The sequence below is a fragment of the Nothobranchius furzeri genome, chromosome 1, assembly GCF_043380555.1.
Source record: "Nothobranchius furzeri strain GRZ-AD chromosome 1, NfurGRZ-RIMD1, whole genome shotgun sequence".
Taxonomy (NCBI): Eukaryota; Metazoa; Chordata; class Actinopteri; order Cyprinodontiformes; family Nothobranchiidae; genus Nothobranchius; species Nothobranchius furzeri.
Genome location: NC_091741.1, coordinates 82,572,145 through 82,598,156, shown reverse-complemented (window position 1 = coordinate 82,598,156; position 26,012 = coordinate 82,572,145). Strand labels below are relative to the sequence as shown.

General features: G+C 41.3%; 1 protein-coding gene and 1 long non-coding RNA gene across 6 annotated transcripts in view; one reads left to right on the top strand and one right to left on the bottom strand.

Moving 5' to 3' along the window:
• drp2 (dystrophin related protein 2) overlaps positions 1 to 26,012 on the bottom strand; it is a 525,275-nt gene that overhangs the window by 309,735 nt on the left and 189,528 nt on the right. The window lies entirely within an intron of this gene.
• Positions 13,802 to 16,277, top strand: LOC139069729 (uncharacterized). Its single transcript, XR_011520417.1, has 2 exons — positions 13,802 to 14,052; positions 15,532 to 16,277. It is a non-coding gene; the product is annotated as an uncharacterized lncRNA (long non-coding RNA).

Genomic DNA, 26,012 nt, shown 5'->3' with positions numbered 1-26,012 from the left:
AACCTACCCAGCAAGAGCTGAAGGTCAGAGCTGGATGAAGCTAGGAGGACCACATCATCCGCAAAAAGCAGAGACGAGATTCTCCTGCCACCAAACTCGACACACTCCACACCACGGCTGCGTCTAGAAATTCTGTCCATAAAAGTGATGAACAGAACCGGTGACAAAGGGCAGCCCTGGCGGAGTCCAACCCTCACTGGGAACAGGTCCGACTTACTACCGGCTATGCGGACCAAACTCACGCTCCTCTGGTAAAGGGACTGAATGGCCCTTAACAGAAAGCCACCCACCCCATACTCCTGGAGCGTCCCCCACAGGGTGCCCCTGGGGACATGGTCATAAGCCTTCTCCAAATCCACAAAGCACATGTGGATTGGTTGGGCAAACTCCCATGCCCCCTCCATCACCCTTGCAAGGGTATAGAGCTGGTCCACAGTTCCACGGCCAGGACGAAAACCACATTGCTCCTCCTCTATCTGAGATTCAACTATCGATCGGACCCTCCTCTCCAGTACCTTGGCGTAGACCTTTCCAGGGAGGCTGAGGAGTGTGATCCCCCTATAGTTGGAACACACCCTCAGGTCACCCTTCTTAAAGATGGGGACCACCACCCCGGTCTGCCACTCCCTAGGAACTGCCCCCGATGACCACGCAATGTTGTAGAGACGTGTCAACCATGACAGCCCTACAACATCCATAGCCTTGAGATACCCAGGACGAACCTCATCCGCCCCCGGGGCTCCGCCGCTGTGTAGTTGTTTGACTACCTCAGCAACTTCTGCCCCCGAGATCGGACAGTCCATCCCCAGGCCTCCCAGCTCTGGTTCCTCCTCGGAATGCGCATTGGTGGGATTGAGGAGCTCCTCAAAGTATTCCTTCCACCGTCCGACTATAGCCTCAGTTGACGTCAGCAGCTCCCCATCCCCACTGTAAACAGTGTGAGCGAGTTGCTGCCTTCCTCTCCTGAGGCGCCGGACAGTTTGCCAGAACCTCTTTGGAGCCGATCGATAGTCTTTCTCCATGGCCTCACCAAACTCCTCCCACGCCCGAGATTTTGCCTCGGCAACTGCCACTGCTGCACCCCGCTTGGCTATCCGGTACCTGTCTGCTGCCTCCGGAGACCCACAGACCAGCCACGCCCTGTAGGCCTCCTTCTTCAGCCTGACGGCTCCCCGAACTTCTGGTGTCCACCAGCGGGTACGGGGGTTGCCACCACGACTGGCACCGGCCACCTTACGACCACAGCTAGCAACAGCCGCCTCGACAATCGCAGAGTGGAACAAGGCCCACTCGGACTCAATGTCCCCCACTGCTCTCGGGACGTGGTCAAAGCTCTGCCGGAGGTGGGAGTTGAAGACCGTCTTGACAGGTTCTTCTGCCAGGCGTTCCCAGCAGACCCTCACTATGCATTTGGGTCTGCCAGGTCTACGCGGCATGTTCCCTTGCCATCTGATCCAACTCACCACCAGGTGGTGATCAGTTGACAGCTCCGCCCCTCTCTTCACTCGGGTGTCCAAAACATACGGCCGCAGGTCAGATGATACGACTACAAAATCTATCATCGACCTGTGACCTAGGCTGCCCTGGTACCAAGTGTACCGGTGGGCATCCTTATGTTCGAACATGGTGTTCGTTATGGCCAAACTGCGGCTTGCACAGAAGTCCAATAACAAAACACCGCTCGAGTTCTGATCAGGTGGGCCGTTCCTCCCAATCACACCCCTCCAGGTCAAGCTGTCATTGCCCACGTGAGCATTGAAGTCCCCCAGCAGGACAATGGAGTCCCCTGATGGAGCACTATCTAGCACTCGTCCCAGGGACTCCAAAAAGGGTGGGTACTCTGAACTGATATTTGGCCCATAAGCACAAACAACAGTCAGGACCCGTTCCCCGACCCGAAGGCGCAAGGAAGCTACCCTCTTGTCCCCCGGGGTAAACCCCAACACACAGGCAGAGAGTCTCGGGGCTAACAAAAAGCCAACCCCAGCCCTCCGCCTCTCACCCGGAGCAACTCCAGCAAAGTAGAGTGTCCAACCCCTCTCCAGGTCTCGGGTTCCAGAGCCAATGCAATGTGTCGAGGTGAGTCCGACTATATCTAGCCGGTACCGCTCAACCTCTGCCACAAGCTCCGGCTCCTTCCCCGCCAGCGAGGTGACGTTCCATGTCCCAAAAACTAGTTTTCTTGTCCGGGGATTGGACCGCCAAGGCTCCCGCCTTGGTCTGCCACCCGATTCACATTGCACCGGACCCTTCATGTTCCTCCTGCGGGTGGTGGGTCCACAGTTGGACGAGCCCATGTATCCGGTTCGGGCTGGGCCCGGCCGGGCCCCATGGGCGAAAGCCCGGCCACCAGGCGCTCGCTCACGGGCCCCAACCCCAGGCCTGGCTCCAGGGTGGGACCCCGGTAACCCTCCGGGCCGGGTACTCCGACTCTTCGTTTTCACCGCCATGAAAGATCCTTCGAACCGTTCTTTGTCTCACCCTTCACCTAAGACCAATTTGTCATGGGAGACCCTACCAGGGGCACTAAGTGCCCCAGACAACATAGCTCCTAGGATCATTAGGGCACTCAAACTCCTCCACCACGATAAGGTGACGGTTCATATAGTAATTCCCAAAAATTTATATGTGTGTACTTGTTCAATTTCAATAGCATTTATTTTTATAATAATTGCATGATTAATTTTCCTGTTTCCAAAAATAGTTTACTTTGTTTTGGTCACATTCCTAGAAAGTTTATTCCTGTCAAACCATCCTTTTAACACTGCCAGTTCTATTTCAACTAAATCAACAAGCTTGTTTAGGTCATCACCAGAACAATAAAGGCTGGTGTCATCTGCATACAACAAACAATTTACTTTATCTAGAACCGCACACACATCATTAAACATTATAATACATAACACATAATACATTCATAATACATTATGAATAATTTAGGTCTCAAAATAGACTCTATTGGGACTCCATGAGTAATGAACTCCTTTCTTGAATCAACATTATTGATATGCACATACTGGTCTCTTTTACTAAGGTAGCTTGCCATCCAAGCATAAGCAGTGCCACAAATACCATATCTTTGTAGCTTTTGAAGAAGAAGTGTATGATCTATAACGTCAAAGGCCTTACTTAGGTCAATGAAGACACCCAAGGTATATTTATTTTCTTCCATTGCAGTTGTAACATCTTCAATTAAGACCATTACTGCCATCAGAGTGGATTTGTTTGATCTGAAACAAAACAGTTGTTAATTCAACAAGTTGAATTTTTCTACAAAATCATCAAGTCTAGTGACAAACAATTTTTCTAAAATTTTAGAAAATTGTGAGAGAAGCGAAATCAGTCTATAATTTATGAATACGTGTTTACTTCCATTTTTATAAATAGGAATTACTTTTGCTGTTTTCATTTTACTCGGAAAAACACCAGTACAGAATGACAGATTGCAGATATATGTAAGGGGTGTGACAATGTGATTGATAATTTCCTTTACTAACTCATATCTAAATTACAGCAATCAGTTGAACTTTTGTTTTCAAATTTATTGACAATATTTATTATTTCAATGTCTTCTACACCCCTTAAAAATAACGAACTGGGGTTACAATTAGATAGACTCGGTAATATTTTTTTATTATTTTTACTTATAGGTGCTTTAATAGCACCAGCTAATAATGGTCCAACCTCAACAAAGTAACCCGTCACACACTGCATTAGCAATTTCCTTGATATCAGTTATTTCATGATCTTCTTTGATGAAATAGCTTGGGAGTGCATTAACTTTTTTCCATTCCTAATTACACCATTTAATAATTTCCACATTCCTCGTGTGTTATTCTGGTGTTGTTCTAATAATTTATAATAATAATGTTTTTATTCATGCATATTATATTTATTAATTCATTTTTATATATCTTACAGTGGTGGGCAGTCAGGGCCAGCAAAGCCTTCTCTGCTGGCCTAAACGTACTCAAAAACGTAAATGTATTTTTTTTCCTTTGGTAAATATTTTTAAATAAAAAAAATGTTCACTGGTCTATTTTCTTTATATCCTATTATACCCACTTGGCTGCGCTGCTTCCAGTGTTAAAATACCAAGGCTGGGTGTTATCCAATCAGATTTAAGCTAGCTTGTGTTTTCAGGCAGATTAAGTCTGCCCTAGGCCTTCAGAATCAATCGAGAAGCCCACTGTCCGCTGTAAGTGAACAGAGACGAGCCAGTTGCGATAGCCAATCAGCTCACGAGTCAGCTTGGTCCGGGCCAGCTAGCTGGCCTCACGCAAAAGCTGACAAGAACGCATCCTGTGATTGGATAAGCAGTAGTTAGAACTTTTCTAGCAGCATGAAGCAAAATATCAAAACTAAACACGGAGATTTGTATCTATAGGCAGCTATCGGTGTATTTTTGAACACATGATGGCTGAAAGAGGAGGAGACAGGCTTGGTTGCAGATTAACTTGCCACACCATTTTCCAGACGGACCTTTCAAGAAAAAATGGATCTTGTGAGAACAGGTTATCCGACTCCAATGCTAGCTGGCTTGTCCCAGCAGGGGAAAGGATTTGTTCGTCATTTTCAGGCAAGCAACTATGAACGGTACCCATGGCTAACAGCTTCAGAGAACCGCTGCAGGTTATTCTGCTGGGAACGCCTGTTGCTCGCATCAGATGGATTTGGTAGCATTAAAGCGCAAAACGTACGCCAGAAACACGACCGGGCAGACACGTCTTTCAGCATTAGCCTCCATGTCCATAGAAAAGGATCCACTCATGGACCTGAAGCGCACAGATAAACTGTACGGAGCCATTGAGGTTTTCCTGAGGAAAGAAAGAAGGATGGATTTTATTTTCAAATGAGCAGGAGAGAAGGAGATCCATGCTGGACATTTATGTTGGTGAGTAGAAAGTATTTTTTAACGTTTTGTCATTTCATTTTGTTAATAATCAATAAATGGTAACGAAATAAAATGTCTAAATGAAATTATTCTGTGTTCTGTTTCTATGCAATTTATATTGTGTATAACGTGGTGTGTCCAGCTGCGCCAACATGTTCAATTGTTTCGCAGTGCAATTTTCTCCAAAACAAATGCAAATGATGTGTTTGCTTTACTTATTTATTTTATTGTCTCATCTCTTAAACCCATCTTTCATTTTTGAGATTTGACGGTATCCGTGGTCTTAGCTTCCTACTCTCAATTGGGAATGCGAGGTTGATTTTAAAGGCTCCGGAAATGACGTCTTGCCCAGCCACTGGTGTGTGTGTGTGTGTGTGTGTGTGTGTGTGTGAGGTTTCTCCAGCTGTGATGTCCTATTGATGGTATTTTAAGGTGTGTTAATTTAGATTGGACTGAACAGGAAATCACTGAAGGCCCAGGGGTGGAATGCACCGCCTGCCACTGATGTCTTATATCTTTCTTCAGCACTTTTAGTTCTTTGTTTTAAATATAATTTGTAAAGATTATTTTTCTTCTTACAAGCCTTTACTATGCCATATCTTCTCCAGGGCTTTTTTATTTTAATTTTATTTTCAGTAATATATTGCTTCAATGAGCAGTGTTTATCATAGAGTTTGGTTACTTTGGATAAGAAGGCATCATATGCTAGGTTGGGGTCCTCAGTACAAAAAACTTCATCCCACGTCTGAACAGAAAGATCTGCCTTGTATGCAGCCAGGGCTTCGGGTGTTCTATGTCGAACCAATTTCTGTGTAATCGTTTCAGGATTTTGAGCATAATGTACTATTTGATGAAAAACTCTAAATACCGGTAGATGGTCACTTATATCATTAACTAGTAATCCCACTGTAATTTGTCTGGATATCTCATTAGTGAATATATTGTCGATCAAAGTGGCAGTTGTAGTTGTAATTCGAGTAGGTTTAAGGATAAGTGGGAGAAGGTTATTACTGTACATTGTTGTAATAAAATTAGATATTTGTAAGTTATCATGAGGGTTAAGAAGGTCAATGTTAAAGTCACCACATACAATATGGACCTTGTTTAAATTTACAAACAAGCTACCGACTTCCTGATTTAAAGTATTTAGACAAGATCCAGGTGTTCTATACAAACAACTAACAATGATGGGTTTAGTTCCTTCAATAGCAATTTCAACACTAATGCACTCCATAACCCCAACAATAATAATTGTCTTTTTTTCAGATGACTTACACCTCCGGATTATATCCACATACAGTGCAACCCCACCGCCCTTTTTCATGTTCCTATTTAAGGTAAATAATTCATATCCCTCGATTTCCACATAGGAACCCTTTTCATTGTCCAACCACGTCTCTGAGACAGCAATAACAGAACATTTTGGTAAGTGACTCAAATACTCTTTAACCTTATCATAGATTTTATGCAAACTTCTACAATTGAGATGGATGACAGAGAAGGCTCCCACTATATTTATCTCTTTAAAATCCTCATCACTATAGTATTTACAATCATTCCATGGCTCTTTATTAAAATTACCATCAAAATCTAAATCGCTTCCAAAATCATTCATTTTGTGGCGCAAAGAGTCAAACATTTTGAAGTTGTTTACCATGGAGTAGATAAGTGTCCTCCTAACAGTCAGAATCGGTAAGTAGTTCGTCCTCATCCACCCCGCATACAGTACAACAGATATGTCTGCCTACAGAGCAGTAGTGTTTTATTTAAGTAATATCCTACCATTATAGATAATTGAGTCCACCTCACCCTCGAAGGCCTTGTTAGAATATATTCTCTGATCACCTTCCATACACCTTACCATACTTAGAAGGGTCCAATCATTCAAATGTTTGTAAATTACCAACCAAGTCCCTGTCATTAATCTCGAGATTTTTCTGTAATTTTTAGTGTCATTTTAATTGCTCAAGATCTTTATGATCTTTTGCCATAACTACTTTGGCTTGTTCGGGTGTAGTCCCATCCAGTTGGAAGCAAATCTTGCAATTCCTTGTCCAGGTCGTCTTTATCTTGTTGTTCTTCCTCAGGTTGCGTGCTTCATGTGCGAATTTGGCTGTTTTCTGCGTAAGATGCTCATTCAAGTACACCTCAGAACCCTTCAACTTCTTCCCTTGCCTCATCAGTTCTATTTTACGTTTCCTGTTTACAAGCTTCAAAATAATGGCAGGTTTGGACTTATCTTTCCTTAGAAGAGTATAGCAGGCAGAAATATTCCCAGCATCCAGATGTATATTCTTCCCAGCCAAGAAACACACCACTTGCCCTTCCAACGACTGTGTGTCCTCTGGATCGGCATCTTCGTCTATATTTCTCCCTCCTGCTGCGGCTCTTGCGTATGAGCGACGCTCATCCCAGTAATTATCACATTCTCCATTCCCGTATACTGCTCCAAGTTATCGATCCTTTTTTCTAGTTCTTCAATGGTCTTGTCCCATTCAATTATGGTCTTCTTTAGTAGCTTTACTTCCTCAAAAAGTTCCATGAGCTTAAGCAGCTGTTGCGTTACCTTAGCCAGCTCCTCAGACATGCTGTTTATTGACTTACGAATGTCCTCCATATCGTATTCCGTCTGCAATACTCTCTTGAGTGGCATCTTTTCTCTTTCAGTGCTGTATTGTTTAATTTCGTTTCCCAACTCCTCTGTGCAAAAAAAAAGTTCCCCCTTATGAAACCATGTGCATCGTGCAGGTATGCACCAACTCCGAGAGCGAGACCCAGGATGGTCCTGTCTCTTGCATTAAGCTTCAAAACTCTGAGTCAAGCTTTAAAACATGCATTATTTACAGTCATGATTGGATGTGACATTTGCTCAGTCAAGAGGAAGTACAGCGGCTTTTTTTTTTCTTTCAAAGATGCTGAAAACCAGCTGAGATTTCCCTGACGTACTAAAAAGTGACACAGACAATATTCATCTTGCTGCTTACGGACACGAGTCTCACTTGGTGGGTTTTCATGGCTGCTTCCCACGCAAATCATTCCTTAATTCTTTTAAAGAGGAGAATTTACTCCATGGAGAAAAAAAGCACAGACTAGATATTTGTCTATTAATCTTTGTTTTTAGTTCACGCAAGCTAAAACAAGCTGAAATGACTTTTTCTTACAGGTTGTGTGAATTTCAAATCAAAACAGCTGAGGATAATAAAAGAAAGCACGCTAAGCTTTGCAGGATTTCACGAGAACAATAGAATACAGTTTAGCTGTGCAGATAAGGCATCAGTAGATCAAAGCCAGAGAGCAGTTATAGCATGTATACATGATGATCTTAATCTAAAGACGATGGCTCAGATAGCTCAGAAGAACAGCACGATAATCAGGATAGTCTCATTTCTAAATCTCTACAGATACACACAAGTCTTTCATGCCTACCTTAAAAGCAGAAGCGTGCAGTGCTGCTGCTGGTTGGTTTGAGAGAGAAAATAAAGAAATAGAGGAATGGATGTTGAAGAATGAGGAGGAGATGGATGTCCCGCAAAATCAAAGCCATCTCTGTCCTCTGACATTCCTGCACACACCTACATTTTCCCCAATAAAAGGCCATCTGCCTGATGACCTTCTGCCCACACGCTATGACCAATGCACAAAAAATGGCGCTTACTGGAATACCAAGCATTCAGGGAAATAAAATGAGTAAATAAGCACAGACTTTCACAGGGTTATATATTCTTTTAAAAATGAAAAAAAAAATTTAAGATGAGTGATTAATAAAGGAAGAAAAGGTCAAACATAGCACAATGATGATATATACTACAGTATCAAATAAAGAGGAGAAACTATTAAGATGGAAAGTTCTATTGTTTAATATCTTCGTCATCGTCTTCTTTTCCTTCTTCAAAATCTTCCTCTTCAAAATCTTCAAATTTGTCAAATTATTATTATTATTATTATTATTATTATTCAAATCTGTCAAATTATTTTCCAAATTCTTCTAATACTTCTTCGTTTTCTTCTTTTTCTTCTTCAAATTCTTCAAGTTTTGGCTCTAGATCTGAGACTAACTGATCTAAACAATTTTTCTAGCTAACAGAAACATTTCACAAAAGAATAATGGGGGTTAACAAAAGGTCACACTGCTTGGTGTCAAACATGTTTTTCTTAATAAAAAATAAGGTTTCATTCTAAGAAACTCAACTGTAAAATTAAAACGCTCCTCTGCTGTGACAGATGGAGTGATGGTACTGAAATGGAACTAATTCAGTACTCTAGCTGCTAACACGTACTTCTGTCAGCAGGGGAAAAGCCTCCGATTTGTGATGCATTAACACCCACCATAACAACACTTAACACAAGTGATTAAAAAAACATTATGAATAGGCAAAAAAAAGGACATTTGACAAATACAGAAAGAGACACTGAGAACTTCAGTGGTCAGCCACTAAAACAGCAGCTAAGCTTCAATAACCCGGAGACCTGCTGCTAAAATTACACATGAACATGAGAAGATGGGTAGTTAGTGCATTTGTGAGTTTGTGTGGATGCATAAAGAAGTGTGTGTGTGTGTGTGTGTGTGTGTGTGTGTGTGTGTGTGTGTGTGTGTGTGTGTGTGTGTGTGTGTGTGTGTGTGTGTGTGTGTCCTGTTTGTTTCAGTAGCAGCCTTTTCGCTTTGTGCCTGATGGGTGTTAGTGGAGGTTGGACCACTGCCTCCTTGCTGCTGTGCTCCACTGTCCCATATCCCCTCGGCAGTCACCAGTTGTAAAAGACAAGAAAACACACACACACACACACACACGCACACACACACACACACACACACACACACACACACACACACACACACACACTTCCTGCTTCAGAGCAAGCTGAGCTTCTCACAACTAACAGTCACACACACTGCTGGGGAGACTGAAACTCCAGGGGCTTGGAACAAATACATTTTCACATAAGCACACTTAAATATTGACTTCTAAAATCCCCCCCCCCCCACACACACACACACACACACAGATTCACAAAGCTGTCATCTATACCCCCTGAACCCCTGTTGCATTTAGGCCCTTGTCAAACTCCTTCCATCTCCCCCAGAAACTTCATCAACATCTATCCAGTGTGGACTTTATCCACTCCACTCACCCTCCTACTGTCATTGTCCCTTTGATCCTCCATTTCATCTAAACATTGTTGTGTTGTGTTTGTAGATATTTGCATTTTAACGCCAGATATTTCATTACACTTTGTCCATAATTATCAGTTTACCGTAATAATGTCATTTTCCTCTAGAGTAAAAACCACAATCCACACACTCAGTTATATTTACAAGTGGCATTGATTAGTTTATTTTTTTTACAACAGTTTGGCAGCAAAACAGGAGCTCAGCTGATATTTAAATCATACTTGCGGGTGGTGCAAATTGTGGATGTGCTATTTGAACACTTCACATGGTGCTCATTTTGTTTATTCTCTTGTCAAATGATTTCCATTCGGTTCTTCAAAGTCAGCTGTGAAGTAGAAAAAACTGCTTTCACAGTTGCTGTTGCTAATCTGAACAAGTAAAAACTATGACAATAAAAATAACAGCCACGTATTTTAAGGTGGTCTAAGTTCACAGACAAGATTTAATCCTAACAGAAAATGCAGAAGAAACCTGATCCCATTTATTTATCGGTTAATTATTATTATTATTATTGTTGTTGTTGAAAAAACAATTTTACACAAAATGATTGCCATATTGTTGTCCAAAATATAGTGACTAGAGAGGTGTGGACTGGTGACACATGACTTATACTTGAGTCATTATTTTAATGACTTCAGACTTGACTTGATAAAATCTACAACGACTTGACTCGGACTTGAACGCCAATGACTTGTGACTTGAACTGACTTGCATCTGTTGACTTGATGATGACTTGATCATATTTGATATTTTAGCACAAAAGTGGCACGACATGAACAAAAATCATAAATCATTATTCGTTCTGGGTTTGATCATGTACGGCTAAAGGCAGCAGCACTTTGTTTATAATCACTTTCAGCTGCACTTTCTGCTTGTTTCAGTAAATAAGTTAAGCTTTAAGAAGCTTTATTTCTGGAATTTATTTATTATATTTGTCATTAAATTCAAGTTGGACAGATGGTTTGACTGTGACTTGAATTCTGGAACAAAATACTGAAACAAATACAAAAAGAATACATACTAAACATTCTTTCATTTGTTTTTCATAACAGCTTGTTTCAAGGTACTGGATGATGGACGGACGGATGGACAGACAGAAACAGCTGCTTCCATCAACCAGAGTCTAAATTTCAGTCTATTTCATCTTCTTTTTGTTATCCATATTTGTAGGAAGTTGATCTGATTTAATAATCCTAATTGAGACACAGGTTTTAACACTTCAGTAAGGAAACAAGGTACCATAAGCATTCCCTTGTGGGACAAAGATATTTTGCCTGTTTGTCCACTGCTGTTTTGTCTTTAAGCTACCAAAGTCAGAGACAGATTACAGACAAATGTCCTCTTCACTCAGCTCTGTGCTAAAGCTTTGAATTCATACAGCGCCCTAATGAACTAATTGTAAAGTCCTTCTATTTCCACACCAGCCTAGTCCCTCCTGTCTAGTTTTTATCAAGAAAATTGAATTTACAGCTGTGAATTCTTTAATAAAAGTAAGGAAACGTCATCCAATTTCAGATATGGTTTATTCAATAATAAAGCATTTTTATCTGCTTGCAGAGAATATGGAAGCATGCACCTTTAGACTTATCTGTTCAGTGATGTTGATGCATAATACAGTTTTGTACTATTTTTAAAACTTTTTTTCTGTGTTAGAGATGGAAACGGCAGATAAAATTGTACCACCGAACAATTTAAGGTAGTTGTATTTGCAGCCAAAATAGATTAAAAAAAGAAAGATTTGAATACATTTCTAAAACGAAAACAGAAGACCATGAGATCGGCTAATTTTAAAGTTCATTGCTTAAGCAAAGTGGGAGAGCAGTGATTAATTTTACTGATTAAAACCTCATTCCCAAATGAATGACTTCATGAACACCTTTTAAAGACTAAAATAGGCAGAAAATTGCATTGCTGCAAGAGCAGAAGATCAGCTTTGAGACACAGAAGCCAGATGTGAAGGGGAACCCGCTGGGCTTTAGATGTAGATAAAAAATGAATTTAAGATGCTATCTATGTCTACTGTTACTCCAAATGAAGTATTTTAGAACAATTATTTTTTTGCCTTCCTTTCAGTTTGTACAGTGCAGAAACTCACTGCTATTAGAATTTTGGGCTGAAGGTTTAAAGCAGCTCCTTTCTCTGGGACATGTGTTTTTACAAATACATCAAATGCATCAAATAAAGATCTTTAATGATATGAAAGCATTTATCCAAAAATAAAATCACATTATTCAACCAAAAGTCAATAAAAAGCTGAAATTCCTATTTTCTGATGAGCATTTAAATGTAATCAAATGAAATCACCATCAAAAACGCACACAATGCCTCACAATTACTGTGTAAGCAGCACTGATTAAAAGTCAGTGATGTCATGTCTCCCTACTGTGCAGATAAGTGTAGAGAGGAAACGCCTGCTTCAAAAGGAGGTAATTTACCAAACCCCAACTGAAATCCACACTAATTAAGATGAGTTTCGCCCACCGTGAGATGAAACATTCTGCTGGGAGGAAATGCATCGACAGAAAGTCCCACGGAATTTAAAGCATGAAGATGCCAGGGTTTCGACACAAACATACCTAAGACTATCTTTTATTAGGATTTTGGTTGGCTTCCTGTCACCGAGCACCACCATAACTTTCTGTAATTAATCTGGTTGGTTTAGATGTTTCTAGTGATTTCTAGTATTCATAAAATCAACCCAAAAAAGTTAATGCTGAGAGGTGCAGACTTCCATCTGTAAAAACTACTGAGTTAATGCCATTTTCATTCATTCACTCATTGTAGATGGGCGTTTAAAGGGATACTATGTAACTTTTTAATATTTTTAAATACTTTTCTAAAATGAACCTTTAATGGGTTAATGAAAGGTCACCCAGCCCCTTTCACCCCCTGGGACCAGAATAATCCACTTGCAACTTTATCCTGGCAGGCCGCTCTGTTGAGAAAGAACTGAGCTGACATATCTGGGGCTGCAGTCTGGTTCCAGCACATTTCCTGTATGTTTTAGATCAATAGCACAGCTGATTTGTTTAATTTAGTGATGAACCACTCCTGTAAACACTTTTCAGCTGTTAGATTAAGGTGTTAAACTATGGTGTCAGGTTTCCGCCAAAACCCGTGCAAGCGTAGCCAAAACCCGTGCACGCGTATTGTGCACATCGCGCGTGCGAACGGGACTCGTGCGTGGAGGTTAGAACCTCATGAGTGAAAATATACATGGCGAGGAGGTCATTTGTACACTGAGAGGGAGCAAACTGTGTCTGTGAGCGCACAAGGATGTGCACAAGTGACAAACCTCGTTGGCCAACGAGCACACGGCAGAGGAAAACATGCGCGCGGCAGCCTCACTGCACGCTCGGTGCGGCAGCCTCACTGCACGTGTGGCAGCCTTTCTGCGCGCTCGGTTTCTGATTCTGCTCGCTCGGCTGTTGGGAGTTTTGGCACTCTGGAGGCGTGGAAGAATTAAAGTGCCAGAAACTGAGCAGTTGAACTTTCAATTTGAGAGCAGAATTTCATATCAAGAGACCATCTTTTTAATTTCAGAATACTATTTTATATTATTGCTCTCAAAACTTGTAATGCTTGCGCTCAAAATGTCTGCTCTCTTTCAAATTCACTCTGTTCTCCTTCAAATCTTTGTTTTTGCGCTCAGATTTAACCTTCTTACACTGGTATTGTCTTCTCATGTGACAACTTTTTCTCTACACGGATCAAAACTCCTCCCACAAGTCTGTCTCCTGCTCTCACGGATCTTGTCTGCTCTCGCTCAAAACTTAGAAGTACAATCTCCTAGCAACCGCTCAGCCAATAGAAAGACTTGTGGGACTGGGCGGGAACAAACCTCTTTGGGGTGCGCTCGTTTTGCGCTCTGTGGATTTTCCTGTGTGGCTGCCGCATCTGCGCACTAACAGCCTGGCTAATACCCGCTCTGATCTGGAGCGAGAGTTTCACCTGCACCAGCAAAATGGACCAGAACCAACAAGACGCTCAAGTAAGTTATTTTTCAAGGCTACTAGCTGCAGTTTATTCCATAAAATTGTTTTGTTATGCTACTTTTTACGACTCCTCGCATTTAATATTGCAACAGGGGCACATAGCTAGGTGGATTAGGTTATTCACTATAGCTACAACTTTCATAAAATGGCCTCAGCAGATTTGAGTTTTACCCTAACATATCACTCGTCCCCAATGCTAGCTCTGGACCTAGTGTAGATGTTTTTTGTTTAGTATTCCCACCTTTGTTTTTAATAGTTAGCTCTTTGGACATTACAGTAGTTATTCGTTAGCGTTTACTCCATGAACATTGTTTCCTCATCTAACTGCTAACTATCAAAATGTGTTTCATCCATCGACATAAATATATCCCAATGTTTTTCTCGCGCTGTAATGAACAAGATGGGTCATCAAAGTAAGAGAATGTTATTAAAAAGTGGAACTCGTTATAATTGAACGATGGAAAATTTTGACCAAAGCCGTAGGAGAAAACCGTTTTTGATAGGGAAACACATTTTGACACAACACCTGCCCTGACTGGCGCGTCAGCTAGCTTTCAATCTGTTTGTATGTTTCTGAAAATATTAATGCTATGTTAAGTGAGTGTAATCCAGTAGTAATTTCCCCAACAAAATAACAATTTCTATTTTTGCTCAATTCCTGCCTCCTTCCATTTCATTTTGCACTTGCATTATTTCTTTTTGTAATCCTGTCAAACCTAGCCGCTGGTCTTTAAACATAATGAGCCTAGCTTACTAATACTGAGTCTGGGGTTACATAAGCAGTAACAAAACAAAAACAGTTTCTGTTTCTAAGTCTCAGCAATGAGTAAGGTTGTATTTCTGGTGTAAGCGAACTAACATTTGTTTTCTGTGAAATGCGCGAAATGTTGTATTACACAGTCTGTGGTACCATGATGCAGCACAATTCACTGTTGCATGTTAAACCACAGAAGATGTAGAGGAAAATGAATGTAATGGCTGAGGTGGAGGACCTGTAATGACACCAGAAAATAAGAAAATGTGTAAAAGCTTTATTAAAAGTTTAGTCCTGAAATTCTCATGGTAATCCAGGGAAGCAGGTTGGTGTATGGTCAGGGAACAGGCGTGGGTCAGGGCCAGATAAACAGCAGGTTCCATCCCAGCTCCAACCAGAGAGTGCTGCTGTTGTGTCCTTGGGCAAGACACTTAACCAACTTTGCCTGCTGTTGGTGGTCGGAGGGACCGGTGGTGCCAGTGTTCAGCAGGCCCGCCTCTGTCAGTGTGCCCCAGGGCAGCTGTAGCTACTATCTGGCTTATCACCACTGTAAGCATGTGAAAAGGGTGTGGCTGTTGTGTAAAGTGCTTTGTAGGCCTTGGACTTGATAAATTTCAATAAATGTGCAAGCCAATTACAATTTTTTTCAATTTGTAGGCGTTTCCCATTTGCTGTATAACCAAATACAACTTTTTCTGTGTTTTTTGTTGTATTTCTTTAGACTGGTTCCATCCGAGAAGTTACGAGAAACCTTATGGATTTACTGAATGCTCATCTACAAGCAGAGGGCCCGCAACAAACACCAACTGTGCCACAGCGCACAACACCAGCGACAACACCTTAACAGACTATCCCTCGGTCTACAGTTCATCAAGAAATGTCAAGGTAAGTTAAGTGTAGAAATGTAAATATTTGACATCTGCATTGGTCTATTCAGTGGTTTGAAATTAAATTATTCCAATGATGCTTTATTATTCATCTTAGAAAGAGGCTTTCTGCAATTGACTATTTTTTTTTTTTACATAGTGAAATTAAATTCTGAAATAATGTAAGCAGTGTAGTATAGGCTACAGCTAGGGCTGGGCAATATATAGATATTTTAAAATTATAAATATAATTTTAAACGAGAAACAAGATGACTTTGTATTGATATAACTAGTCAAGCCACATAAGCTAGCAACTAGCTTGCTCCGTCTCTAAGCGGTCATTTCATGTATTCTCACAAATCTGCTCAATCAGAAAACCTCTGGGTCAATGTTCTGCCCTAAACTTTGCATTTGGCTTCATGGTTTTTAATTATTTGGGGATATTCGTTCATGTTTCATCAAGCCTGTTCACTGTGGTTACCAACGGAGTTCTGTTTACCCCTCCCTCCCTCGTGTAATTGGGAAACCACTACAGAGAGCCGGAGTGGCCAAATTACCTCAAACATGTTGTAATGGCTTCAACTGTAAACGTTAGGGTTAACATTTAATTTTGAAGGTGAGTTCAGCGCTAAAAGTTTTTCTGGTTCCGTTTTTTGATGCTTTGCTATGGTCGGGGCTCAGCCACGTGAGTTCGGAATAGAACGGGTGGTTTCTTGTTCACATGTGATTCCCAGGACTTCTCAGGAATGCGGAAATCCCCGAGCATGTGGGCGGCGGTAAAGACGCGCGGAAGAAGTCTGCGGTGTCCGCCTATGCTAAAAAATAATTCCTCATCAAACCGCTGCACCAACACACACTGCGCTTCTCTAATAATCTGCTCTCCTCTAATCCTTCCTACTTCAGCGCTGTAGTGTCCTCCGCTGCAGACGTGTCCTTATAACCGCTGCTACACACACACACACTGCTGTCCTCCTCTGCTGCGGAGCGGGTGACAGCAGCTCAGTGCTTCATGTGGGCTAAACAGCAACCAGGATGAAAAGTAATCGCATATGCGGAAACCCCCCGGTGTTTGATCCAACTCCCCAATAGGAGGCGGTAGGTGTGAGTTTCAGCTGCCAATCAGTCCATAGTGTCTGCTCGGCACCAGCCGGACCTCCAAGGGAAGTAGTCTGGAAAAAAAAGTCTCCTTAGAACGAAATACACACATGTGAGCCATATGCGAACAAAACATTTGGTTCCGAACGCATCCATGCCGACCCAGATGTGAAAGCGGCTTAAGTGAGGGAAAATACTAACATGGGACGACTGTGAGAATAAGGAGTAAAATAGTTTAGTTTTAAAAATAGTTTCCAGCTCAAAACAGGAGACTTGACAGGTGTGATCCTGGAATTGTGGATGAAGTCTGTCAGTGAAGCTCTTGGGATCACAGCTCCACCTCTCAGTTCAGACTCCACAGAGCTCCTAGTGTGTGAGTTCTTGTTCTCTTCTGTACTTTTAACGTTAACGCAGGAGAGTGTTTGCTGTTGTATTTCAGTTATAATGTGAACAACCACACAAAACATTAAATTTACTCAAAAATTCTGAATGGATTTTTAAGACCTGCCGTGTGAACGTAGCCTTAAGCTTGATTCATGCTTCTCCGTCTGCGTCAGTGCGGAGACACGCGACGTCCTTGCGTGCCTGCCGGAGAGCTCCGCAAGGACGGACGGAGTAAAGCTCTCTTTTCTAAACAGCCGTCAGTCGAGACAGACAACGCAAGCTTGTGATTGGTCAGGATGCCGCTGTTGTTTACAGCGCCGCCATTGCACCCTCAAAAACATAAAGAGAGCCGAGGATAACAAGCAGCAGACACGGAGCCGGAGCAGCTTGAAGAATACCTCGCGAAAAAACTCTAAAAACATGAACTTTTAGTTCCCCCGTGACTGGAGGAGAGAGAAGATGCGCAGCAAGCGTTTTATTTGTGGACGGAAATGACAGGAAACGTGGGTTTAGAGGTGGCGAGCGCATGAAGAGGTGGAGGAGAATGAGAGACAAATATGTCCGTGTTAAAAGTCTCTTATATACACAAAAAATACAATATAAACACATTATCTTGGACCAATACATGACAGGATACCACAGAACAGCGCTACGCCCTCTGTTGTCCTGCCAAGGAATTGCTTTGCAACACTCTCCAGGAGACGGAGAAGTATGAGAGCAAAACACTTCCGTCAATCCGTGCGTGTCTGTCCCTTGCGGAGCTGACGGAGAAGCATGAACCAGGCTTTAGACAGCATGTTTCTCTGTACATAAGCCGTACCATAGACATCATTGGCTGCTGGAGAGTAACTGCTTCACCGCCATATTGAGTAGGTTTCTAACTTCAAAACCCAATTTGAATCCAGTCATTGGAGCAACTATGCCTGTTTTTGTGCAGCTCACAGTTCCAACAACCAGCAGTTACATCTGCCTGTAAGCTTTGTTTGTTAATAAAGTTATATAAAAATAAAAAAAACTGTTACGTCACGATCTCCTTGCTTTCTACAGGAAGTTTAAAAAATTATTTCAATAAAGACTGAAACACAAACATGAAGCTAAATGAGGAGCTCTATGAACATACTGAACGCCGCTTTAAAAGATACTGAATGTGAAATATGGCATTTCTCTACTGCTGACTGATGAAAGGGAGTCCGATGTGCCTGTTGTCATTTTGCAGGAGGTTGAACGATCTGACAAGGTAGTTAGCCCGTAAAAAAATTGTGCTGCAACACTCCCAGTGCTTTTTTTGGTGGCCTTTACGGCTATTCATTGGTAGGCTCATCACGGAACACAAAAATGTAGCTTGTTTGTTATGATTTAGGTACGTACTGCCCCCTAGTGGCAGAAAACTACAGACTGTCGCTTAAAGAAATAGCATAAAATGGCCAGGGATGCAATTCAATATATATTCTCTTCTACGGTTTTAAAATTTTGAAATAATTATCTATCGATCGATTAGATTTTTTTAAATTAATATGCTTTTATTCATCAACCAGCCCTAAAACCTACTAAAGGTTAAACATTTTAAATTGCAAACTGTACTTAATTACGGTGATGCAAGTAAATGACAATTACACCCCTGCAAAATAGTAAAAGTTCTAAATCAAAACCATTTTGAATTTTTGTTATTCTTGTCCCTACTATTTGTAATTTTTTTAATCTAATTTTGACATATAGTAATCCTGCACAACAATGTGATAATTTGGTTTCTATTAAAATTTAGGAAATTTTGCTTATTTGTTGACAAATTGCAGCTCAATATAGAAACATCATCATTGTTCTCTTGTTGTAATGTCAGGATTGCCAAGAGCCAGACATCGACTGGGATGTTGCTGCAGAGTACAGCCCAGATGTGGACGGTGCTGCTGTGGTCCCGGAGTTCGACAGTCCCCTCACTGAAGAGCAGCATGCTGAACTGCATCCATGCTTTCATTCTTTTTTAAACACAGAAACAGTTTTGTTTACCTGTTAGTAGCTACAGTTTCGCCGACGGCTGCCGGCTTCTTCAGGCTGACGCTGTTGGTGGCGCGTCACTTCTATGGCGTTTAAAGCGTGCCACAACCCGTGCACGCGCATTGGGTCCACAGCGCGCGTGTGAACGGGACTCGCGAGCGCAAATATACATGGCGAGAGGTCATTTGTGCACTGAGAGGGAGCAAACTGTGTCTGTGAGCGCACAAGGATGTGCACAAGTGACAAACCTGCGTGCGCGCGTTGTCAACGAGCACACGGCAGAGGAAAACGTGCGCGCGCGGCAGCCTCTGTGCGCGCTCGGCAGCCTCTCTGCGCGCTCGGTTTCTGACTCCTGCTCGCTCGGCTGTAAGGGTTTTGGCACTCTGGAGGCGTGGCCTGTGGCAGATCTTCTCTGTCCTCTGATTGGTTAGTGTACCCCGCACTTTACCCTCTACCTATCTATACAAAAAAGTCTGCTATTCAAGCAGTTGCTGGCATAGCTCAGTTGGGAGAGCGGGTGACTCTCGCCCCGGAGGATCCGGGTTCGAGGCCAGGCAAGGAAAATGCAGTAGATGTCATGTTAATTTTTCTTAATTTCAGGTATTTTACTGTCATTAAACGTCCGAATGTTTGCTGGGCAGTGTTTTAAAAAGTGCACATAAGCTAGATGGTTTTAACCATAGAAAATTACATTTTTTGTGATACTGGAAAAATACATACTGAAATAAAACTACTGATTGAAAACTTTATGACTGTGGTTGTACAATATATGACTCACTAATACACTGCAAACTCCCTTAGAGTGGGGCTTCCAGAGAGAGAGAGAGAGAGAGAGAGAGAAAAGTTCTTGCCTCATTAATGAATTGTTTATTTTTTTCAGTATTTAATTGACAAATTATCCTTTCAAATAATTAATTGATGAGTTACATAATTGTCCATTTAGAATTGTTGAATGGACTGAGTCAAGTTTGGTGCACTTTATATATTTCAAAACATGTTTTTTTTTTAATGATGCATATAAATAATTTAAATGTTAATTTAATGAAATATTTCTATTTTTTCATTACCTCACCCTTGTTTTGACAAAAACGGGACCTTGCTGGATAATATCATGGAGAAACTATTTGTTCACAGTACATGGCTCAGTGAGGATCTGTGTACCAAAGGAGGAGATACTCAGAAATCTGTCTGCAGATTGTTACAACCCAGACTGGAAGTGGTGGGCTGTAATAAGAAAGGAGACCAAACAGAGGAGTGGGGGTTCAACAACTGATTTATTTAACAAAAGTAAGGATTTACTAAAGCAAGTTAGTGAACAGAAAATGGCCAGTGAGGACTCTCCACCACACAGGAGAGACCCAGTGAAAGCAGAAAAACAGTAGGCTTTGTAGGCAGCACCACACCCTGAGCCCAGGTGCCTCCAAGGCTGCTTAACCAGCTGCCTACAACAGAAGAAAAACACAATTAAACACAAATGAAAACCCAATGAGACGGTGGGGGCATCACAACACGTTCAGGACTACCTAAACACCAGTAATTCTTGACTGCACTGATCTGAGGTGTCAATGGCCATATTCCCCTCTCTTCCAGAGTCATATATTTTCCTCAAGTTCAACTGCACTCTGAAGAGGCTCATTTGGATTGTGCCACATAGGCCAGTGACCTTTGTCTCAGCACTGTATGCTGGAACTATCAGCGACCAACCTGGGAATCTGGTGTGATGAAAATGCTACAACTAGAGATGGTCATCTTGGTAGACAGGGGTTTCTTCATTGATGACATTGTGCCCTGCAAAGTGTACAGGCCAGCTTTCCTTTCTGGCAAACCTCAAATGTCTGCATGTAAAGTTATAAACAGAAGCCATAACATCTCTGAGTGCATGTGGAGCGCTCCATTCATCTGGTCCAAGAACACAAGCATTTTGATTGTTATTCCCCTCCTTGCATTTGTAAACAATCAGCTATATGCTGTGGTTTTTCTCCTTACCAACTTTTAAAATAGCCCACTAGTGAAGGCCTGGGCAAAGAAGCCTGATGTCTGAGAACCTCAACATATGTACGGCAACCACACTGTATATTTACACACTTTCATAAAGAAACTGCATATCAAGCTTTCATTCAGATGACCTTCAACAGTGCTGCACCCTGCTGAGGGACATCCGAGTAAAACCTTGAGATGGCCATTTTCTGTTCACTAACTTGCTTTAGTAAATCCTTACTTTTGTTAAATAAATCAGTTGTTGAACCCCCACTGCTCTGTTTGGTCTCCTTTCTTATTACAGCCCGCCACTTCCAGTCTGGGTTGTAACAATCTGCAGACAGATTTCTGAGTATCTCCTCCTTTGGTACACAGATCCTTACGGAGCCATGTACTGTGAACAAATAGTTTCTCCATGATATTATCCAGCAAGGTCCCGTTTTTGTCAAAACAAGGGTGAGGTAATGAAAAAATAGAAATATTTCATTAAATTAACATTTAAATTATTTATATGCATCATTAAAATAAAAAAAAAAACATGTTTTGAAATATATAAAGTGCACCAAACTTGACTCAGTCCATTCAACAATTCTAAATGGACAATTATGTAACTCATCAATTAATTATTTGAAAGGATAATTTGTCAATTAAATACTGAAAAAAATAAACAATTCATTAATGAGGCAAGAACTTTTCTCTCTCTGTCTCTCTCTCTCTCTCTCTCTCTCTCTGGAAGCCCCACTCTAAGGGAGTTTGCAGTGTATTAGTGAGTCATATATTGTACAACCACAGTCATAAAGTTTTCAATCAGTAGTTTTATTTCAGTATGTATTTTTCCAGTATCACAAAAAATGTAATTTTCTATGGTTAAAACCATCTAGCTTATGTGCACTTTTTAAAACACTGCCCAGCAAACATTCGGACGTTTAATGACAGTTGAACGGTCACAACTGTAAAATACCTGAAACTAAGAAAATTTAACATGACATCTACTACATTTTCCTTGCCCGGCCTCGAACCCGGATCCTCCGGGGCGAGAGTCACCCGCTCTTCCAACTGAGCTATGCCAGCAACTACTTCGCCAGCAGACTTTTTTATATAGATAGGTAGAAGGTAAAGTGCGGGGTACACTAACCAATCAGAGGACAGAGAAGATCTGCCACAGGCCACGCCTCCAGAGTGCCAAAACCCTTACAGCCGAGCGAGCAGGAGTCAGAAACCGAGCGCGCAGAGACGCTGCCGAGCGCGCACAGAGGCTGCCGCGCGCGCACGTTTTCCTCTGCCGTGTTCTCGTTGACAACGCGCGCACGCAGGTTTGTCACTTGTGCACATCCTTGTGCGCTCACAGACACAGTTTGCTCCCTCTCAGTGCACAAATGACCTCTCGCCATGTATATTTCCGCTCGCGATTCCCGTTCACACGCGCGCTGCCATGTATATTTTCGCTCGCGAGTCCCGTTCACACGCGCGCTGTGGACCCAATGCGCGTGCACGGGTTTTGACACGGGTATGACGCGATACACTTCCTTCTCCGTTTATCTGCGGGCAGTTGTCTCTGCTGCCCGCAGATAAACGGAGAAGGAAGTGACGCGCCACCAACAGCGTCAGCCTGAAGAAGCCGGCAGCCGTCGGCGAAACTGTAGCTACTAACAGGTAAACAAAACTGTTTCTGTGTTTAAAAAAGAACGAAAGCATGGATTTAGAAAGACACAGCAAGAACACACCTAAGATGCTGAACTGCAGTTGCTACTGGCACAAAATTGGGAGCGTTCAAACACTAAGGAACTTTTATCTATTGTGCAGAGAATATGTTAATGCTGCTTTGTCAGATTAATGTGTACTTGAAATAAAAAATCAAGAGATCAGTTCCAGTGCTTTTATTAATGTTACAAAAGAAATACATAACATGTATTTGAAATGGCAATAAGCCTAACTTTATGGATTCATGTAACAATGTCGCTTTCTAGCTCCAAAACATTACATTATTTAACAAAACCATTTGTCTTTTTGGATTCAAAGTTAAATTTGAACCATTATACAGTAACCTGAACCCAGAACAGTGGCCATCTTGTTTTCACTTAATGTCTGCTAAAATCAAATCTATCACAGACTGCCTGAGTAAGCTGACTTTCAAAGTCAGTGTATGTAGTAACGTGCCATGTAGGTAAGGTGATTAAGTGTGGTCCATACCGGGTGGTACTGTCGTGATCAACATTTAGTTATCTTGTAAAATTCTCTTTCTGTGTCTGTTAGTGGCAAATGTGCCTGGCCTGAAACCCACTGAAAAAAATCCTTGCACTGACAACTGCTTTGCTCCACAGCCATCTGATGGGCTCCCATCTTGGTCATCTGTTCCTGAAGGGTGAAAAAAAAATCAGTGTGTCACTAACATGATTGAGGTACTGATTACCTCTCTGTAATTAAGGTGTAATGGCTAAATCAGTTTCAAAACAAATATATTTATAATTTATTTTTAAATTTTTTTTATTTGATGGGGGATTGAGTGAAACACAATGGTCTCTCTGACACTTCAAAATTTTCTCAATCAATCAATTTTTATTTATGTAACACCTTCCACTGCCTTTGCAGGAGCCCAAGGCACTGAACATAACAATTTTAAAAAGAGCTAAGCATTATGAGCAGTAAAAGTGGAATAATCCTGCATGGTTCTGTGGCTACCTCCTTCCAGGTTTTGCAAGAGGTCCTGCAAAAAGTTGATCATGTCCACTTCCTTTGTGTCTTACTGATCCATTGTCACTGTACTGAGGAGCCAGTGCCTCCACAACGAAGTCTGCATCCACCTACAAAAGACGTTTTTAAAAATACTGTGAATTAAAAAGATAAAACTGTTAGGGCTGCTTCTGCTTATCCTGCAGAGCTAAATTAATATAAGAAAATGAAGATGTATACCACTAAAAAATATGTAAAACTTCATTGCCATGATATTAGAATAAAAAATACATCTGATAGCTTCCTTAAAGAAAACTTAAAATTGCTGTCTGTAAAAAAAATGATAGCTGTAAAAAATAAATTGGGGCAAACATTGTTAAACAAACAGATTATTGTACTTGTGAATCGATTTGATTCTTAGTATTTTTACAAGAATCGATTAGAACTGTTGATGGAACAAAAACAGCTTCAGCTTCTCTGCATTTCCTATATGTTTTTGTAATGGACATATTTTTTTTGCAGAGGCCTAAAGAATTTGTACTTACCTGTTTAAGGTTCCCAGGAAGAAAGAGGGGCTGAAGTGCCTGGTGGTGTTGTGGCAACAGCTCATCCAAACCCTAGATGGCCAGTCCTTCTCTAAGCTGACTTAGCATCGGTATGAGTCTCATCACCGAATGCAAACTGATGGCCCTAGTAAAAAGAATAATGAACTTGTAATAACTCAATTTTCAAAAATTGCATGACTTGTTTAATGCTACATTAACATAGCCTACTCAATGATGGCCCTTTTGCAATTGCTGTGAATTGACCAGTGTAGCCACATGCTACAATGGCATCAGAAAGGTCTGTCAGTGCGTCTTCTTCGGCACGTTCGACCTTCAATCAGAAACACTTGTTAGTACAATTTACAGAAAATAAATTATTCTGTTTAATTTACCTCCTGAATCAGGTTCTGGATTGCCGTATCAGTCACCTCTGGCACATCTTCATTTGTTATTTGTCCATGACGCAAGAAATGGTAAGACCAAGTAGAAAAGAAATTCGGTGCTGGTCCTGCTTGAACCAAGCTGGTGGCAATGATCTCCCCACAGATCCTGAACACAAAACAAGCCAAGTTACACTGCAGAGCAGCATCATACTGTACATACCTGTATCTGTTTTCCTGGTAGTAAGAGATACTATATTTGGGGTTTTGCCTTTGCATGAAACTCCTTCAAATAAGTTCAACTCAAGGCCTCGCATCATTTCTATTGGGAAAAAAGAAATGACAGTTTGCCATTTTCAACTATATTCAAAGTTGGTATGTTGACATTAGCAAGGAATACATACCAGTTAGGAACTCTCGGCGTAGTGCTCCTTCATCAATGTCGTGTTCTCCAATAAAGGAAACAATTAGCTGGTTTTTGGGGGAAGCCTGCTTCTGTCTGGCCCGCTGTTTCAGAACTTTCTGGTAAAGGTCGTCCCTTGTCACATTATGTTAAAGGTTTTAGTGTTGTCAACTCTTTCTTGTAGGAACTTCAGGATGTCTGATAAGCTATTGACAACAACATTGTGTTTATTATTATTTATTTTAAAACCTACACATTAACACAAATGTTTGTAAAAATTCTAACCAGATTAAGTGCTTGGAAGAGTCATCCACATCCAGTATGATGCTGTTCAGATGTGGAAACAAAAAAAAAAAAGATTAAACTCTCATAACATATTGTGTACAACGTGCATGGGTAAAAACATGCACCTGTCCTCTTCCTCCTTCACCACAAAAGCTGGCATGCAGTTGTATAGACTCCTGAGTAAATTCTTATCATACAATGGACAGGAAACCTATTAAAGACATTTTTTTAAATCAGTGACCAACAATCATTGTTAAGTAAACAATAATGATTAACATGAAATGTAATTAAAATATTCTGTATATTGCTAACGTGCATGTCTGAAGTTTGATTTAAAGGGATATTCCACCCTAAGTGAAAATTTGTCTACTGTCTAAATTGGCTCCTGCAAATGTGTTACTTCTTACTTTTCATTTGCAGTCAACATGTTTATTGAGCTCAACAGGAATAGCTGGTATCATAATTTAGTAATTTTACAGTTTTGCACACAAAATGCTACTACCTCCCATTAAGTTACATGGTTTATTCTCATCTAAAGCAGACAGACTGCTGGCAGATAAGAATTACTGCGCTGGTTAAAACAATCCTTTTTCATTCACTTATCG